Here is a 19145-nt window from a genome sequence, read left to right as displayed (position 1 = left end):
TTTATGCCGTTCAGCCTTATAATCTTAAAATGTAAGCAAAATCACCTGTTTTGTCATCATTTTAGACATCATGCTAATCAATCAATCAAATACCTCTATACCGCTAAGTGACGTTTGTAAAGTAGCAACAGTTTCTGCTGTTCTGACTTCAGCTACAGATGTGAATGAACTGCATAAGAGAGTAGTTCCTCATACAAAAGGGTTTTGAGACTCAACGTGTTTGATTGTCTTTTTTGTAAACACGATTATGCCGTCAAACTGTTGTATAAATGCAATATCACTCAGGTAGCAGTACCTGAGTGATATACAACCAAATCGCACTGCTTCTCATGTGATATTGCTCAAAGCAAAGTAGAAAATGGATTTTAACATTGTTAGACTCTTCAGAAAACATCAAATAGTGTTGTTTAAACAATTGTATCGTGTAAAACCGTATTCATATCACAATATTTATTGCAGAAAAATATAATTTATCGCAATTTTATTTTTTCTAATATCATGTATTCCTAGTATGTTTCCATTTGACATTGGGCTGGACATACCTAAGTATATATTGTATATATGGTTTTATAGAAAATCCATCAGATATATCAATCCCTATCCCATTTGCAGTTGATTTTTAATAAAGCCTCAGGAGAATTAGAAGTGGTGGAGACATTTATACCTTAAGTTTGACATTTAAATCATGAGGAGAAGCACTAATATTTAGCATAATACTTAACATTAATGTATTGTTTTAAATTTTCATGAAAATTAATTATGATTCGATGAATAGAGCATAATGAGTATAGCTTTTAGCTGTGGTAAATGTTCATTAGGTGTGATTTCCAGTTTGGTTTTTAGCATTCGTAAAAGGGTTTTTGTTTAGCCTAATTTGACACATCCCCCCCCAACTCCGCATCTCAAGGTAACTACACAGAGCACAAGACTCTAGAAGACAGCACAACTGTCTGCTAGTTTGTAATTAAACTGTTCACTGATCTCGGTGAGTCCTCTGCTATGTAATTTAGTCGTATCCATAAAGCTGTGTATTATATAATTCCGAGAGATTTGCTTTAGGGTGACACTCAAAGATGGAGAACAGTTTTTCAGGGATTAGTTTAGAGGCAGTTTAAGCGCCAAATATATATTAACCTATGAGTCACATTTTATATTTCCTTCAGAAATCTGATTACAGGTCAAGAGTGGGGAATTACATTATTGTACAACCCAACAATTAGGAGTAGTTAGGCTGTAAGATGCAAGGTAGTATGACAAGCTGATTTTAACTCTCACTGCATGATACGAATGAAGCACAATACAATAGACTCTAAAAAATGGATATTATTTGCTGTTTAAAGGAATAGTTTACTCAAAAATGATTACTAAAAAAGTCATTTACTCACCCAAAACCGTCTTCTGTGTACATAACTTTTTTTTTCTATCAGAGGAACACAGTTAGAGTAGTTTCCAAATTGATCCTGGGCGCTTTTTTATTATGTATAATGGTGTTAGAAAGTGGCTTTTATTTTGAAGCATTCACAAAGCTTTTAAAAAGCACAACGTGCACAGATTAATTATTTACTTGGAGATTAGCAATGCGTGCTAGAAAATAAAGCACTTTCATATATATATATATATATATATATATATATATATATATATATATATATAGATATATATATATATATATATACAACAGTTCTGTCTGGTTCTTGAATCTGATTGGCTGATAATCGTGCGGTATTTTGCCAGTAACAGCACATAAAAGCCTCTTCACCCTTCACCTTTGTGTATTACTCTGCCCACATAGAGTCAGCAACATTCAGAGGACAGTCTACAGTTTGACAAATGTTACTGCTGTTGGACAACATAATGTAATTTGGAGGCTTTTTAGTCAGGAACGTAGTTGTTTAGGTTGCAGTTATGCAGTTTATTTATAAGAATAGTGCCTATTTTAAAATATTTACAATTTCTGAGAGACAGTGCGTCGCGGCCATTAGCCTGCCATACTGAGTAGACCAAAGACTGTTGACGTTTTCTGTCCACAATGGCGACAGGACTGCATATTTAAGCCCTTAGAAGATTAAAACTGCGTAACTGCTGCTAATCAAATAATTATTAAACTGGTAAGTGGTATTCCAAGTCTATCTCTCTCCTTTGTATGTGCTGTATTTATAATGTATTTAATATATATATATATATATATATATATATATATATATATATATATATATATATATATATATATATATATATTGCAGAATCTGCAAACATGTTTTCCTATTTCTCTGCTAAATTTGGTGTAACACTTTATAATATCTGCATGCTAGGAATCATTTATTAAGCATTTGCAAATAGTTCATTCCTAATTAGTTAAGCATTATCTCTACATTATAAGTCATTAGTAAGAAGGTTATAAACACAGCTACAAAGGCTGTATTCTTGACTTAAAAGCCCCTGTATAATGTGCTTAATTTTTGTATTGTATTTTCATACTTTAGTAATGACTAATGTTATTAAATTCAGTATTACATTATTTAGAACGAAGAACGAAGTTTGGGGATTACAAAAAAATAAATCTGGGCAAGTGAGATCATAAACGCTTCAGGTTACGTGCTATTTCCACAGAGCTTGTTCAATATTTGGTGATCCAAATGACATGACACATAAATAGAGAAGTGCTTACAATTTAATTTTAATTATGTTCCAGAGAATTAAAAAATATATATAGCTAGCATTTGACAAAGGATAGCTTCCAGAATTTCTCCCAGTTTAGTGCTGGATTTGGCTAAAAACGTCTCCAACAGTACATGCAGTCTTTAAAATACATTGTAAATACTGCTCCATATTCGGGGCCATGCAGAATCTGCGGTCATTTTTTCTAATTCTGTGCTAAATTTTGTAAAATGAAACCCTTTTAATCAGATGATTTATGCTGAATAATTTTGGAAGTATAGTAACTAAAACTTAATACATAAAATAAGTAAATATTTAAAAACATTTTTAAAACTTTTATTTAATGTTTACAATAAAAATCCAATTAGATCAACTTGTTTGTTAAACAAAATAAGTCTATTATATAATAAATCTACTAAAATACAGAAAATATTACTTTACAAACTGTATTGTAAATGCATCATAGAAACATTCGAATGCTAGTTAATGATAATATGATTGGAATTAACATATAAAACTGAATAAATATATATTTACATAAATTAACATTACATAAGGAAATAAATACTGTAGACTCAATGATGGGGTAAAAAATCTGTGGAAATGAGCCCATTTTTGCACATGCAGATACTTTATAGAGCCTACCCATATGTATAAGTTACAGCCTTTGTTTTTATGACCATACAGCACTGTCACACTCACCTCTTGTAGTTATGAATATTACAACATGTTTTGATTGGCACATGGGCACTGCTATTTCAATGACTTGTTTAGGAAATGTTCTAAATCATTAATACAACTCTATTACACATAATCAATAGCCACTTTACTGTCTGCCAGGCAAGATGTTGTATTTTATTTACATTTGTTCAATATAGAATTAAACAGCAGGGTTTCTCTTTATCCTTGCAGTTATAAATACAATTGGTCTGTTTTCTTTAAATGCAAAGTATTTTCCGTAGAACGTTGAATTGCTTTGATTATAATTTGCATTTGTGATGTATTTTTGCATTGTATATGTTTAGTTTTTGCATCATTGACGACTGCTGCTAATATTCAGAATTGACATTCTTGCTTGTGTCATGGTTGGGAAAAGGACAAGGACTCAATTGCAGAACTGAAATGGTTATATATGAATTATAAAAGAAAAGAAAAAGGCAACAAAAGCAACCCAGAGGGGGAAAAACATTAACAAACAAATGAACAAACAAACAAACTTGACTGGGCAGGTCTGAACAAAACTCGACAAGACTCGACAGAATATGACAACGAATTAGCACAGGACAGCAGACAAACGGAAGCTATAAACAAAAGCAAATTATCAAACAAACAGTTGAACATAATAAAGTAATAATGGGCTAAAAAGGAGGGTGGGACTAAACAATCAACAGGAGAGCACATGACACAAAGAGACAACACAAGCCATGAACATGCAGCCAATGAGAAAACCAGTTAACTGCGTGTTCACATGAAACACAACACTAAATCAAACAGCCACAAGGTAAACACCATGGGCCTGTTTCAGTAAGCAGGTTCAACCAACTCGGAGTTTAAACTTGAACTCTTGATTTAGCGAGAGATTAAAATCTCAGAGTTTTCGGTTTCAGAATAGCGCATCTGAGTTAGATCAATCAACTTTGACTAGACCAACTCAGAGTTAAGCTCGCACACTATAAAAAGGCATTATCAGTGGAGTGCAGATGTTACGAGTGACTACGGCAACATCTTAAAAAAGAGATCAGCTTTTCTTTCTCCAGCTGAACTTGATGTGCTCATGCAAAGTAATAGCAATATTTTTTATGAGCATATATTTTAAAAAGCAACACCACTGCATCAGTGAAACAGAGACAGTTAGCGTGGGAAAACAGCTGCTCAAGTTAATGCATAATTTTAAATTGAAAGTTTTTAAATATTTAAGTATGATAAAATAAGCAATGTTATGCGTGACGTTTATGAATTTTTACACACTTTTGCTGCCACTTTTATACATGTTGATCAGTTTTAATAGATTTAAAAGTGCACTTGTGTGTCTGCCTTTTTTATTGATCAAGTGATAGAGGTTGATATGACATTTAGAGTGTGAGCAGAACCAAACAATAGTGTTTAGAAAGAACAATAATACGATTAATCTAATAACAGTGCATATGTCCCTGTTGAAGGTCAGCGAATTTAAGTTAATTACTTAATAAAAAAGGACAAGCTATTCTTACATGTGACTTTGTTCTTTGTGTGACTGAAATGTAAGCAATAGCTATGTTTCTATCCATATATATTAATAAAAGTTATGTGCAAAACTAGAATAACACATAAAAATCGTGCGAATAAAGCAAAGTCAAAGAGAACAAAATCGTCACTTCCTGATTAAACGGGCGCCAAATATCAATGGCAAAAAGGAAATTCACTGCAGTAGAAGAAGCTGCGTCAATCTTTTCTTTATTCAATAAATGTACTTGCGGCTCAGAAGACAATGCTGACACACAATAAATGTGTGGGGGCGTTTGATGCCATGAGATGTGGAGAACAGATGCTCTTGACATGCTCCAGATGCTCTGGAGGTCATTAATAATATGATAACAATAATACTGAAATGGTTAAGGCATTTTAGAATGACCAAAACAACATTTAAGTGTTACTGTGTGCTCAACCTGTTGGTTTGTCCATTACACACATTTTCATCATCATATGATCTCTTATAACAAACCTTTTTTTAATGCAAATACTGTAATTTGTTCAGTAAAAGTGATCATGATGTTTCTTTCAATCGTTTTTATGCGGATCTCCAAAATAAGCATTGAAATAGGTGGGTGGAAACGTAAGGCTAAGGCGAGAAATACCGCTTTGTCTTTAAAAGAGGGGAGGCGACTGACAGAAACTCAGAGTTTAGAGTATAAAACCTGCTCCTGAGCAGGTTAGGTTCAAAGAGTAAGTTACCACAGTAACTGACTCTGAGTTAAAGTTACCTCTCTTTCAGAAACAGGCTTGGCTTACCCTGCTTTCTCGAGTTTAACAAACCTGCCATTTGAGTTTACACCTCCTTTCTGAAACAGGCCCTAGGCAACATTCATTACACAACACAAACAGAAGACTGAACATAAGACACGAGCACATGGTAAATGAAAACACTTACCGTGCATTCACACATGCGACATGCATGTTCTGATCTGGCCAACCAAAATCAACTAGACTGGATCAATAAGAACGAAAACACCATGCCGAGAACAAACCAACAAACACACTATGATGAGAGCAAACATCCCGAGCATTTCTTTACATCGCTGTCCACAGCAAGAGGGAGCATGCAGAGCTAGAGTGTGACCAAGGGCCTGTTTCAGAAAGGAGGTTAAGTGAAAACTCAGAGTATTTTAACCCTGAAATGAGAGAAACTCTGGGTTTTCGGTTTCAAAATGGCAGGTTTGTTAAACTCAAGAAATCAGGGTAAGTCAAGCCTGTTTCTGAAAGAAAGGTAACTTTAACTCAGAGTCAGTTACTGTGGTAACTTACTCTGTGAATCTAACCTGGTCCGGAGCAGGTTTTATTGTCTAAACTCTGAGTTTCTGTCGGTCTCCTCCCCTTTTTTAAAGATGAAGCGTATTTCTCGCATTAGTCTTACATTTCCACACACCTATTTTAGAGCTCATTTTGGAGATGCCCATAAAAGCGATTGATGGAAACGTCATGATTCACATAACTTTTGAAAATATGCATAATAAAACCTTTGCATAACTGAGTTGGTTAAACTTTTATTTTATAAGAAGAGATGCGCATAAACTACGAAGTGCACTTAACAAATTACAGTATGTACATTAAAAAAAAGTTTGTTAGAGATGATGATGAAAATATGTGTAAATGGACAAACCAGCTGACTAAGCACACAGTAGAACATCTTAAATGTTGTTTTAGTCATTCTAAAATGCCTTAACTGTTTCACTATTAGTGTATATTATTAATTACCTCCGAGCGTCTGGAGCGTGTCAAGATCTCTGTGTCTGGCGTCAAATGCCCCCACGTGTTCATTGTGTCTTCTGAGGCGCAAGTATTAAATAAAAAATCATTAACGCAGCTTGTTCTACCACAGTAAATTCTGTTTTTACTGTTGATATTTGGCGCAAGTTAATCAGGAAGTGATGATTTTGTTCTCTTTGACTCGTTGGATAAAAACGCTGCTTTATTCGCATCTTTTAGGCATTATTCCAGTTTTGCACAAATTTATGTAAGCCTGTATTTTGATGGAAACATAGCTATTGCCTACATTTTTGTCACACACAGAACAAAGTCACGTACAAGGCTTGTCCTTTTTTCCATTAATATTTAGCTTAACCTTCGACACTGTTACTAGATTAATGGGATTATTATTCTGTCTAAAAATTATTTTTAGCACTGCTTACCTTCTTAATGTTATATCAACCTATTACTTGATCAATAAAAAGGCAGACAGACAAGTGCACTGTTAAATCTATTAAAACTGATAAACGTGTATAAAAGTTTAGAAAAAAAGTATAAACGTCACACATTATATTACTCATTTTATTATACTTAAATGTTTAAATAATTTAAATAAAAAATTACGCATTAACTTGATCAGCTGTTTTCCCAGGCTAACTGTCTCTGTTTCACTGATGGTTGCTTCTTTTTAAATATATATACTCATATTTGATAAAACTTTGCATGAGCAGATCAAGTTCAGCTGGGGAAAGAGATGGTGATCTCTTTTTTTAAGATGTTGCCTTGGTCACTCATAATATCTGCGCTCCATTGATAATGCCTTTTTATAGTCACGGTGTGAGCGCTTAACTCTGAGTTGGTCTACTCAAAGTTGATTGACCCAACTCAGATCAGCTATTCTAAAACCGAAAACTCAAGAGTTTTTAATCTCTCTGTAAATCAACTCAGAGTTCAAGTTTAAACTCAGAGTTGTTTGAACCTCCTTACTGAAACAGGCCCCAAGACTCATACAAAGACCACGACGGACAATAACAGGAAATCTTGAGCCGAGCACAACATACAAGACATGACAGGACTATTGTCTGGAATCCACCAAAACAAGAATTTACAAGACCGAAGTGGCCGGATCCTTATAGCTTGTGTGGTATATTCAACGCAATCTCATGGCAATTCGTAACTTTTTGATTGAGTGGCTAATTCGTTTGAGTTTGTACAAACTAATTCGTACAATTTAGTACGATTTGCAATGACGGTTGGGGTTAGCAGTTAAAATTTTTCCTTTTTAAAATCGGACATTTTTGTATACCACTGAACTTTGTACGAGTTCATATGAATTATCTACTAAACTTACAAAACGTAAAATACTTACGTTTCCCTGTGAGATCTGGCTGGTATATTAAATTAAAGGTAATCATAAATACTTTTAGCACCAACAACTGTATAATGCTTTGCTTGGATATAACAGCTTAGGGTTGGAGTAAAAACTGCATGAATTATCAAATAATTAAAAAAAAAAAAAACATTAATTTTCTACGGTTTAGTGTCTGATTTATCAGAGGGGGCTCAAGCGGAATGAACCACCAACTATTCCATCATATGTTTTACCCAGTGGATGCCCTTCCAGCTGCAATTCTGGACCCATACACTCTAGCATTCAAACATGCACTCACACTACTGTTAATTTAGTTTACCCAATTCACCTATAGCACATGTCTTTGGACTGTGGGGGAAACCAGAGCACCCGGAGGACACCCACGCAAACACTGGGAGAACATGCAAGCTCCTGAAATAAAAACAAAAAGCATAAAAGAGGGAGGGATTCGAAGGATTGCTTTTTTTCTTTTCAAAGGATTTATTTCTGCTTCTAAAAAGGAATCAAAACTGAGAAAAAGAGGATTTTTATTATTTATTTATTTACTTTTTTTTTTTTTTTTTTGCAGAACTCCCTGTCTTTTTGTCTCGCTTGAAAGCATGCATGGTTAGAGAAGAGAAAGCTGTTTTCATTGTGGTCTATACTGAAAAATGTGTTTCCTTATGAAACAAGTCAGACAGGCTTAAATTGCTGGTCACTGTGTTCTGGCTCTAATTGCGGTTTTAAACTACTGCATGTTCCTGGATCAACATAATTTGCTGCTCCTGACACATCATTCCTTTCACATTCCATCATTCTGTATATACTTCAAGTACTTGGTTTCAGCATTATTTCCATGTCTTATACATTTTTACAAGCCAAAAATATACATTTGTGAGTTTGTAGGATGGTTTACTTGATTTATTTTGTGTATCATAATTTCCTCATTATCATAAAAATGAGACCTACAGCTATTAAAACAGCATGATGGCAAAAAAAAGAGAGGAATAACGTTCACTGTTTTGACACAAGCTGTAGTGCTGATTGCATTGCAGCGTAAACAAGTTCTATTACACTTATTAAACTGTAGTGTGAAAAAGACAGTTTATTCATTTATTTATTAGAAAATATAAAAGTCATGCACATCAAGATTTTATTTAATCTCCACCTAGACATTTTGGGAGTAGAAATGTAAGAGTTCATGCAAAATGAATGAGCTTGTACAATATTTATTGAAACCTACTGAGGTTGAGGATCAACACTGAGGGGAAGTTAAGCACTTCTATTTACTATCCATTTACTGGAAACCGTTTTTTTTTTTTTTTTTTTTTTTAAATACATTAGGCAATAGTTGCATGAAAACTTCAAATATAGAGTTAAAGGCAAAATTATTAAACCTCAAATTGATAAAAAAAAAAAATAAATAATAAAATGTTCAAAAATAAAGCATAAAATTAAAAAAATGTTCATCCAATTGAATATTGTCGGACCGACATCTCCCATAATTCCGATAAGCAGCTCAGACTGTCAGCAAATGTAGATTCTGACTTCTGCGCATCTGTTCACGCAAATCCGCCATTTGCGCGTGCCTGTCTGCATAAGTGACACTCTTGAGACATACACAGAGATCAATTTCATTTGAGAAATCCTGAATCAATATTGGAGATACTTTAGCACGCTGGAGGAGGGACGACACCATGGCTGAAGTATTACTGTTAGACAGGTAATGTTCTGTTTTAAAACTATTTTAGTCTAAGCTAAGCTTATGGTAGATTGTGTTCTGTTATGAATGACTTATATGCACACACGTGTTGTACAGCCATTGAAATCTCCCAATGAAAGATTGATGTGATTATTTTCAGTTTCATAAGGTCTTTTTATAGCATCGATGATGTAGATTTATATTTAGTTTAACAACAAAACATCAGTAAATAGCGCTATTCCGCCTAACCTGCTTTACTGACCTGAAGTTGCTTTTATATTCACATTGGGTCATTTTCTAACAAAGACAGCCTTCCTATACTGTTTACCATGCTACTTTGAATATTCGCTCTGAAATAGCATGTAAGTGTGGCTAAGTAATAAATGTAATTCCTGCACGCCGCCAACCAAACACTAACTAACTGGCAAATGACATGAAATAGTGGGTTGTCTGTCTGCTCTTGTGACTTGGTGTGCATGCTCGCGATTTCAGGGGGTGTGGCTTTGAATCACAGTCCCTACTCGCCGTCCAAAGATAATATGCTAAGCAGTTAGCATTTTGGCAGATCACCTACTGCACCTTTAAATGTCTGTTGAAGAAGCAGTAGCAACATATATTAAACAGACAGTCTTCTAATACTCAAGTGGACCATCAAAATAAAATGTTACCTTTTTTCTTTTGGAGAACATAGTATCTCATATCTGTTAGTTTGGCTAGAAATAAAGCAGTTGTAACTTTTTTTATTTTTTTTTTATTTTAAGGTCAATTTATGAGCCCCCTTAAGAAATGTTATATATTTTAATTGGCTAAAGAACCAACCACTGTTGTCCAATGACTTGCCTAATTACCCTTACTTGACAAATTAACCTAATTAAAGGGCCATGAAATGCCCCGTCCTAGCAGTCCAGCTTTGTTTAGGTGGGAGTGTTGAGTGGCAAAGGAGAGAAGAGTTTGCATGAAAAGGGGGGTTTCATTACATGCACACTCAGATTTTCTGTGATTTTTTTTTGTGATTTTTCACAGATTCTGAGACCTGTGTGGAAGTAGAGGATTTTCAGTCCATAATATTGTAGTGATATCATTGTAAACTTAGAAACTAAACCATTTTGACTAAGGTATTTATTTAAAAACTGAAAGAGTACTGCTGACGATACTAACTTTGCCTCTGAATAAATAAATATATATATATATATATATATATATATATATATATATATATATATATATATATATATATATATATATATATATATAAATATAAATATAAATATATATATATATATATATATATATATATATATATATATATATATATATATATATATATAAATATATGTAAACACTGATCACGCACTTACCAAATCTGCACAACCAGGACAATCAACACGAACCGGAACCACATAAAAAAATATAAAAACAAAAGAAGACAGGGGCAAATCCAGATTTCTCCTTTTCCAGATTCAAAAAGTTCTCGGGTAAAATGTTCCTTACAAACATATTTTTAATGCATGTTAGCAGACCACTCTAAGGTGCACAAGCAAGTAGTGCTGTCATCATTTGGAAATGAAAACAAAACCTTAGTCGCAGAATATTTATAAATGCACTGATGACCCATGCCTTCGAACAATTCTTCTACTACTTGTTTGAATTACAGTTGGCAACACAACATGGCATCTCTCTGAACACTGTAACAGGTAAAAAGAGTCTTTGAAGCTATATCATGCATATTAATGAAGTTGCATCTCATTTACAATAGAGCGTTCTGATTGGTTAGAACCAAGTATATCTTTCTCATGAATTAATGAACAGATGTGCTTAAAACTCAGTGACATCACTTTGTACCGGCCGGTACAGACAGCCAATCTCCACACCGGAATTTACACAATGATCTCATCGCTGTGAGTTGCTTCAAAGTTTCTTTTTAAACCGGAAGAACTTGCTCTAAACCATGAAAAAACTAATTATTTTCACCTTTTAGTAAAATATATTTGTCCTAATACTGTTTTTAGCAGAGTGGGACACACACATGACTGTCAACATCTAAAAAAAATGTGTTTTGATGTTTTGTGACCCTTCAAATTGTACTTTAAGTTGCATACTAGTATCTTGAAAATATCTAGTAAAATATTATGTACTGTCCCAAGCCAAGCAAGCCAGTGGCGATAGCGACAATGAACAAAACTTCACAAATTGACGGAAGAGAAGGGAAAAATCTCAAGAGAAACCAGGTTCAGTTGGGCAGGACCATTTCTGCTCTGGTCAAACTTCTTCTGCAAAACTGCATTCTAGGTGTTGGAGGCTGGAGAACACTGGGCGTTCATCATGGAGAAGCTGCAGGTGTGAGTAGGTCAACGGCAGATGTTTAGGCTGGCCTACAAGATCAATAGATGCACTAGTCTATCACTGGGGTCTTTCAGGAATCAGTCTCATGCTCTCCACTCCTCCACGACTGCCACAGCATCTGCTCAGGATACAGCCTGGTCCAGGATTATGGATACCTCTAGAAGTCCTCTTTGATTGGCATCATCTCTTCACAGGTCTTGGATCAATGGCACAGCACAATCTTTAGAGGCCTCAGGATGAGTATCCCCAGGTGAAAATAGAGAACAAGGAAAATAGCGTAGCTGCTGTTTATAGTGTATTTTAACAAGAGATAATAAATATCATTGCAATAATGAAGTGCTATAAAAGTGAAGGGGATACTATACTGTCAGTCGGCATCGTCTTTCGGATGAGACGTTAAACCGAAGTCCTGACTCTCTGTGGTCATTTAAAATGTCATGGCACTTCTCGTAAAGAGTAGATGTGTAGTGAGCGCATTGGCGCCATTGTCTTGTGGCTGCCATCGCATCATCCAAGTGAATGCTGCACACTGGTGGAAGCGTGAAGAGACCCCACTCATGATTGTGAAGCACTTTAGGTGTATGGCCATACACAGTAAATGTGCTTTATAAATGCACATTACATATGAACACACATAAAAACAAACATATAGAGTATTTCTGACAAAATGTCTGGTGCATTAAAACAGGAGGAGTGTGTCCTACAGTTGATTGTCATGTGTTGGAAAAAAAAAAAATTGTCTCTGTATTAAACAGCACTTGGGAAATATTTTTAAAATAATTTAAATTTCACAGGAGGGCTAATAATTTTCACTTTAAAAATAAAGGAATAAAATAAATGCAAAAATGCATTACCTCTTGGTTAATTCAGTGTTTAAAGGTCTTGTTTTCAAACAAGCAAACACAAATCTGTACCACTTAATTGAGAGTATGTATACATCTTTATTCGACCAGTTATCTGTGTCTATCATCAGGTGAAATCCTGCTGGTGCCCCCGAGGCAGTGTTTTACTGTTTCCCCAGAATCTGGATTGTTTTTATATCGAACAACATCTTGTGTATTTTGTCAGCATTGACGCTGGAGGGAAACTATTAGATCGTTTTTCTCTGCAAGGCTTTCATGCTTGAAGAGTCATTCAGCCTTGTCCTGCTGCACTGAGGCTTTAGTATCTGTGAACATCTGTAGCCTCCTTCCCTTTTGCCAATGAACACTAATATCCAGCTGATCAACCTTGTGCACTTCCTTTTGACTTGAGCCAAAATCTTTAAACTACTGGGAGTTCTCACACTATGTTTAATTTAAGATGCCTGATGTTGCGGGATATTTAAAAATGTGGAGAAGAGTACTTATGAAATGCCTTGGATAGTTGGAGATATTTGATGATACTTGAGAGGGGTGTTTCCTAAGACTGCCATAAAAAAACTTTATAATTATGACATTATTTGTTATGAACATGAATAGAATTGTATGCATGTTCACAATTCATTCACTCAGTTATGTCATTTTAAAGGCAAAGATGGCATTGTTTGAGATATACACTCACCGGCCACTTTATTAGGTACACTTACTAGTACCAGGTGGGACCCCCCCTCCCCCCCTTTGCATTCAAAACTGCCTTAATCCTTCGTGGCATAGATCCAACAAGGTACTGGAAATATTCCTCAGAGATTTTATTCCATATTGCACATCCATGATGCGAATCTCCCATTCCACCATATCCCAAAGGTGCTCTGTTGGTTTGAGGTCTGATGACTGTGGAGGCTATTTGAGTACAGTGAACGGTGAGCCTGTGCGACTTGTAGCCTCAATTTCCTGTTCTTAGTTGACAGGAGTGGCACTCCCTGTGGTCTTCTGCTGCTGTAGCCCATCTGCCTCTAAGTTTGACATGTTGTGCATTCTCTTCTGCATATCTCGGTTGTAACGAGTGGTTATTTAAATTACTGTTGTCTTTCTATCAGTTCAAACCAGTCTGGCCATTCTACTCTGGCCTCACAGAACTCTGCTCACTGGATGTTTTCTAGTTTTGTGTAGTAGATCAGCAGATTCTGAAATACTCAGACCAGCTCATCTGGCACCAACAACCATAGCACATTTAAAGTCACTTAAATTACCTTTCTTTCCCATTCTGATGCTCAATGAACTGCAGCAGATTGTCTTCACCATGTCTACATGCCTAAATTCATTAAGTTCATTGCATGTCATGTGATTGGCTGATTAGAAACTTTCATTAACCAGCAGTTGGACAGTTGAACCTAATAAAGTGGCTGGTGAGATTTGGCATGGTTTAAGATGTAAGATGATAACTTGACATAAACAAATACACCATAACCTTTCAAAACTTGACATTACCAAGTCAACATAACTTGTCATAAATCTGTCATAAACATAAAAGTCAAGAGGTCATTATAATTGTGCCATGGATATTTTTCTGATTACTCTTTTTTTGGTGGAACAAGCTAAATTTGTTATCATTAAAAATGTGAATAATAATGTTTAATTAAATAATGCTGTTTTCGAATTTATGACACTATTATAATGACCTCATGACAATCATGTTTATGACGTATTTATGACAAGTTAGGTTTTCTTTTTAATGCAAAGTTGTCATGACAAAGACTTTTCAAACGATGCCACATTTGCATTTAAAACACCATAACTGAGAGAACGACACTTAATTACAGTTTACATAAGCATACATTGGATGGCATAGTGGTTCAGTGGTTAACACTTTCACCTTACAGCAAGAAGGTCACTGTTTCGAGTCTCGGCTGGGTCAGTTTGCAGTTCGTTGTGGAGTTTGTATGTTCTCCCTGTGTTTGCGTGGGTTTCCTCTGAGTGCTCCGGTTTCCCACAGAGTCTAAAGATATGTGCTATAGGTGAATTGAATAAACTAAATTGGCCGTTGGGTATATGTGTAAACGTGACAGTACATGGGTTTCGTAGTACAGGGTTGCAGCTTGAAGGTGTAAAACATATGTTGGATAAGTTGGCAGTTCATTCCGAAGTGGCAACTGATGATTTAAGGGACTAAGCCGAAGTAAAATGAATGAATGAATAAGCATACATACAGTTACATTGATATCAATAACATGCCATATCATGATTATAAAGGTTTCATGACAGTCTCATGAATTTGTTATCAGATATTATTTATGGGTTCTGACAATCTCTTATAGTTCCCATAGAAACAGGGTCTAAAGGAAGTGATTGGAATGAATCATCTGCCAGAGGTAACATCAAAAACGTTGGAGGAACTCCAGACATCCTACCCAGCAAAAACAGGGAGTTACAACAGTACATAATGTATTGTAATATGCAAATAATATATTGTAATATACTCTAAGTTTACCTTCATTATGTACAGTAGCAGTAAACCAATAGAGTACCCCCTTGACACACACGAGCTGAGTTAAATTTAAATAAAGATATCACAGCTGTCCTCTCTTATCCTTTTCATATGCTCATAAGCCGAGTTACTCTGGATGATTCATTCAATGATATCCCACAAAAGCGATGTAGAGCATGTCAGAATCTGAACAAAGCTGGTGAATAAAAGCACATTTAAAGTGCAAATACACCAGCTGGAAACAGCTTGTGATTAAATCACCAAAAAAAAAAAAAAAAACACACACAGGAAAAAAAACGACTCTTTCACTCGATTTCCAGGATACTACATATAATTTGGAGGCATCAGAGAGCAACTATCAATATGCCGTAAACTCCCGGACTTCTGGGAGCGCCGGGATGTCTGCTTTACAGGATTGACGATTGAGAGTAAGGTTTATTGAGTTGATTTTCATCTACTCCCGTTTCCCGGAGATTCAAGCACGTCTTCGATAGCGCACTACATTTAGAAAGGCATTACGGCGCTGCTGTCTCATTCCTTAGAAAGTGTTTAACCAAGAGGAAATAATTTGTCTTCCAGCTGAACAAGCTGCAGGATAATTCAGGTTTTGTTTTCTTCCCTCTCCTGTTTTGTAGTACTGTTTTAAGAGCGCAGGCAGGAGGCAAGAAAGATTACAGGCCACACAAAGAGCTCCTTCTTTGGCATGGAACGTAACATGCCAGGAGATGCTCTCTTGAAGAGGGCACATGTATCCTTTTTTTTTCTTCCCTCCCTCTGACTCCTGAATCCCCATAGCAATTTTCTGGCTGTCTTAATAAATAGGAGTAATGTGATTTTTGTGAAAGTACAAGCACTTAAAGTCAACGTGGCTCATTGCGGGTGGGGGATGGAGGGAGCGAAGGAGGTCTGCACAGTATTTCTAAAAGAAAAGAGATGAGGAAACTAGGGCAAAAATGAAGAATTCACTATTATTTGGAGAGTGTGGTCTGTGGCAGAATGATTGGAGCTGCTGCCAAACCCAGCAGTAAGCATTTCGCCTCGAGAGAGAAAGAGAGAGCCGGAGATGTTCAGTAGCACAGGCATAATTGCTAATTAATCCTTCAGGTACTGTGGACGGTATTTGCCAGATTGTTAATGGAAGAGGGGTGGTGTGGCGGTGCACTTGTCCTGAATTTCACTCAACTGAGACCAGTGTCTTTCTTGTCCGCTTACAGAGGAGGTCAAAACTACCCAGGGTCTAGCTGAGATGCTTACGTGTCATTTTATTGTGCATTTTACCAAATATAGCTGGGTTTCTGTTGTCCTCTAACAAAATAGTGAAGTGTAGAGTCGAGAAAAGGGTATATTATGTAAAAGGGAATCTGTCGACCATCATTTTGATTTGTAAACATCAAAGCAAGGATAGGAGCTCGGTGACAGGAAGATCTTCTGGGTAATTGTTCAGCATTACTGATGTAATTCTTGTCGGTGGAGTGTAATCTGTCTAAGCAGTGCTTTGTGGATAATCATTTCTGTTAGGCTAGTTTCACAATAGTGTTTACCTGTCCCTTAATGTTTATTATCATGCCTCGGAAATCTGCTTCAAACTTGCTTTGACCTTGCATTGCTGTAAATAAATGATTTGAAACATTGACAGTCAGACAGTCAGTCAGTCAGTCAGTCAATCAGTCAGTCAGTCAGTCAGTCAGCCAGTTAATCAATTAAATTAAGTTAATTATAGTGGGTAAGAAATTATTCAAACACTCTTAAATGTTTTAAAAGTTTTTTTTTGCTCATTTATGTTCACATACTCTACAAAAGGCAGTGTTCTACACAATTCATTCATGTTGTTTCAACAAAAGTCAAATAAGTTACTGTAACACTTTTATCAAATAATGTGGATTGAACAAAAAAATTAAGTTGTCCAAATGAAATCTCAAGAATTGTGTTGTTTTAGCTCATTTTACAGTTTTTCTTAGTCACTTTGGTGCATTTCTCACAACACTATTTACATTTGCACAACAGTTAATGCATTTCTCAAAACAATTTTTGTGAACAATTTTTGTCATTTGTGCACATCCTAGTAGCAGTTTCTCATTCCTTCCAACATATTGCTGATGCGTTTGGACATGCATTAACTGCTTTCATACAACTCTCTGCTATTTATAACATTATCATTTGCCTTTGTCATGTCAGTCAAAATTAACTAAACTTGTAAATGCTAAATAGTCATTCCATAAAAACTAATAGTCCTCATTTCATTACTCGAGTCATCACATGCAAAAATGTTGAACTAGATGTCAAAATCTGTCAAGCAAATTATATATATATATATATATATATATATATATATATATATATATATATATATATAGACATTTGGGATGACCAGAACTCTTCCTAGAGCTTTGGTGAAGGAGGTAAAGAACAACCCAAAGATCACAATGGCTGAGCTCCAGAGATGAAGTCAGGAGATAGAAGACAGCTGTAGAAAGTCAACCATTATTGCAGACCTCGTCCAGTTGGGGCTTTAGAGGCCTAACACATGAAAGCCCACATGGAGTTTGCTAATAAATCACCTGAAGGACTCCGATATGGCGAGAAATAAGATTCTCTGGTCTGATAAAACCAGGATAGAACTTTTTGGCTTTACTGTTCTTAAATGGCCCAGGCAGAGCCCTGACTTAAACCCAATTGAGAATTAAAAAACATGCTTTTTGAGATCTCAAATATCTCTCACGAGCGCCATTCGTGTCTGCTCTTCTCGTGTATATCTACCAGATGCCACTGTTAATTAATTGACAGACTGACCAACCTGCTGAATCCAACAACCAATAGTGTTGGCTAACAGGTTAGCCAACCCAACCCAGGTTAGCTAACAGGTTAGCCAACCCAAAATTGAGTGCTGCCTAACAGGTTAAAAAGCACTGATTGATCAGCCGAAAAACGGTCCATAATGAGGTAAGCATTAATAACAAAAATAATGTTTGGAAATGTTAATTGAGATTTCAAACTGACATGCTACAAAACAATATAGAAATAGCCAAGTTGGAATCTTTTTTTAAAAAATACCAGTGGCCTAAGACTTGTGCACAGTACTGTATATGTTATAGCTATGTGTAATGCTAGAATGAGTGTGAGATTTACGATCCTCAAATACTGTGTCCAAGCCCTAGTTTTAATAATCCAAGCTCACTCCAGACTCACTTTAGCCTTATTTCAAAAGAATTTTTATTTTTTTTGTCATTTTAGTGGCTAATTCATACAGATAGATTTGAGTTCAGTTGTATGAAAATGTAAGCAAATTTTAAAGGAGGCATGGCACCAAACCCCACACCCTAAATTGTTATTGGCGGATGAGAAAAATGTATTAAAATGTTGGAATGAGATCATATAAATTCATAGGAATTACCCAATAAATCTGAAAGTTACGAATTGGCCTAAGATAGCATTGTCTCTAACTATACCTGACAGCCACACTTTAACCTTGATGCATACTTTATAGTTAGGAATTAATTTAAATTTAAATGTAATATATTTTTATTTATTTATTAATAAATACTGTACATTTCAATTATGGCACATTTTAATATATCACTTGTATCGTATTTATTAAAGATGAAAGAATAATTTCATTGTACATTGAAGCAAATTAAATAGTTTTGACAGCAGCCTTACTTGCTGAATTTCACAACTATTGACTTTGCTCTCTCTCACCAGACATGTGTAGATGATGTACAAACTTGCCCACTGGCCTCTGTCCATTATGGTCTTTGTGTACAGAGTTTTCTTGTTCTCCATGTGTTCGCGTGGGCTTTCAACGTG

At 35.5% G+C, this 19145-nt stretch overlaps 1 protein-coding gene and 1 long non-coding RNA gene across 3 annotated transcripts in view; both read left to right on the top strand.

Moving 5' to 3' along the window:
* il1rapl2 (interleukin 1 receptor accessory protein-like 2) overlaps positions 1-19145 on the top strand; it is a 593182-nt gene that overhangs the window by 77620 nt on the left and 496417 nt on the right.
* Positions 12498-15620, top strand: LOC141377688 (uncharacterized). The gene is made up of 2 exons (XR_012390229.1): positions 12498-13838; positions 14038-15620. It is a non-coding gene; the product is annotated as an uncharacterized lncRNA (long non-coding RNA).

The sequence above is a fragment of the Danio rerio genome, chromosome 14, assembly GCF_049306965.1.
Source record: "Danio rerio strain Tuebingen ecotype United States chromosome 14, GRCz12tu, whole genome shotgun sequence".
Lineage (NCBI taxonomy): Eukaryota > Metazoa > Chordata > Actinopteri > Cypriniformes > Danionidae > Danio > Danio rerio.
The sequence above is the reverse complement of the archived record's forward strand: the minus strand, read 5'-3'. Positions and strand labels throughout refer to the sequence as shown.